This window comes from Herpailurus yagouaroundi, unplaced genomic scaffold, assembly GCF_014898765.1.
Source record: "Herpailurus yagouaroundi ecotype Mexico unplaced genomic scaffold, PumYag 77, whole genome shotgun sequence".
NCBI classification, from domain to species: domain Eukaryota; kingdom Metazoa; phylum Chordata; class Mammalia; order Carnivora; family Felidae; genus Herpailurus; species Herpailurus yagouaroundi.
Genome location: NW_024412388.1, coordinates 25,164,281 through 25,166,308, shown reverse-complemented (window position 1 = coordinate 25,166,308; position 2,028 = coordinate 25,164,281).

Genomic DNA, 2,028 nt, shown 5'->3' with positions numbered 1-2,028 from the left:
CATACCATTGTGCATTTGTGCAATTGTGAGTCAAGCCTCAACTTCAAACCAAGCCTCATGTGTCTCTCAGGGCCAGGGGTAGACTCAAGAAGGCACTAGGTGGCCCTAAGCAGGTCCTTCTCTCTCTCCTTGGGCCTCAGTTTCCCCATCTCTGTTGGGGAGGGACTGGGAATCTAGTTAATTGATTGCCAAGGTTCTGGCTCTGATTGGCCAGGGTTCTGTAAGCCTAATGCAGGGTTTGTCCTAGTCAGAACCTAACAAGGCCATTTGCTCTGGGTCTTTCTCTCTGGGGTGGCAGCAGGAACAGAAAACAACAGAGATGACGTCTCTTGGCAGCACAGAGCTCAGCCAGAGAGGTCATCCCCGGAGGCTGACAGCTCACACCTAGGCAGCATTCCCGGCTTCCTCTCTCTGTTCACCATCCCCAAACACTTCACTAGGAGGTCAGCTGCAAAGGGCCATGTCACAGGCTTAAATGAAGGGGGCTTGGAGAGGAGTGGGGTTGGTTGGGGGGTGGGAGGGAGGGGGGGGGGAGTAGTGGGTGCTGGCCAAGGTGCTGAATTATCATTATTGCCCACCCGGGAGTGGGTTATTTCTCCTTCCTCTGGGACACCCACGATTCTACTCTGTCTCCCTGGGAATCCTGACCCACCCTTGAAGAAAGGGTGATGGGAAACAGAGTAGAAACAGAGATAGAAAGAAAGAGAGATGCAGTAAGGAGGCATAGCCTCCAAAAAAAAAAAAAAATAGCAGGAAAGGATACTTCTATTTTGAAATGTGTTCATTTCCTTTGTTTTTCCTTTTATCTGGATGAAATGACAGTATGTTTGTTTTTGTTTTACACTGGGTACAGAATAAAAGTCTTTTATCTTCTTTCACAAATTTGACAGTTCTATTATATTTCTGACTATTTCAGAATGCCCCCCACTCACCCCGGGAATTAGATGAAGTATGGGAAGGATTGCCACTTTGGACCAGAGGCCTAGGGGCTTCCTACTTTGATGTCATGACAAGGGGGACCTTTCAAGAGGCTGGATCCAGGGGCACAAAGCCCAATTCCTGTTGAGTTCCCCAAAACTGTGGTCCTGAGTGTGATCAAGCCTGAATGCCAATGGGGCCTGGGGGATCCTGAGGCCCAGAGAGGGTTGATTCCTAGCTCAAAGGCATATAGCACATGGCAGAGCCAAGACCTGATGTCCTGGTTCCCAATCAGTACACAGGAGAGGAAGAGCAGCCAGCTGAGAAGGCCCCGCCTAGGCAAGGAAAAGGAGCACAGAGGACCAGCTGGAAGGGGGCTGGAGCAGGGCTGAAGAGGGAGGCGCTCAGAGAAGGATCTCATGTCTAAGGTCAGCAGGGGTGGAGGGGTACCCTCAGTCAGCACCTGCACCCCTCAGAGAGGAGGAGAGAACAAAGGGGTCACAGGGTTGGGAAGTCCTCTCTGCGATGGAGACAACCCAACTGAACATGTCAGTAAGCACCACAGGATGGCTGCTGAGAGACCACTGACATCAACTTTACAGAGAAGAAAACTATGACCCAAATGAGAAGACACCAGCCTGTGGGCCATAGCCAGGCCTGGCCCAGGCCTCCTGCCTCCCCACCATGTGCTCTTTCCACACAACCTTCAATCTCCCCTCAGTGGATTCTGGTGCCTCCTCCCACCCCTGGGGAACCCGGAGCCTGAGCAGAAGGAACAAGGGAGTGGCCATGGCCCCCACAGCCCTGGGCACCAGAAGCGGAGTGCCTTCCTCTGTCCTTTTCCCCAAGAACGAGGGACAGTTAGCCTGGACCCTAATCCCCTTCCCCAGGGCAAAGCCAGTTGGTGCCTGCCTACACCTGGGACCTCCTTTGCTGGCAACACAGTCTGGAGCCAGAATCAGCCACAGTAGGAACAACGTCACCTGGGTAGCTGCTGGACCCACAGGGAGTTCCAAGTAAGTGAGGACATCAGGGGCGATAGCCCAAGGGAGTCCCCTGATTCCATGGCGCGAGAGTTAGCCCTGGGACTTGGGTGATTTAGAGGTTTTG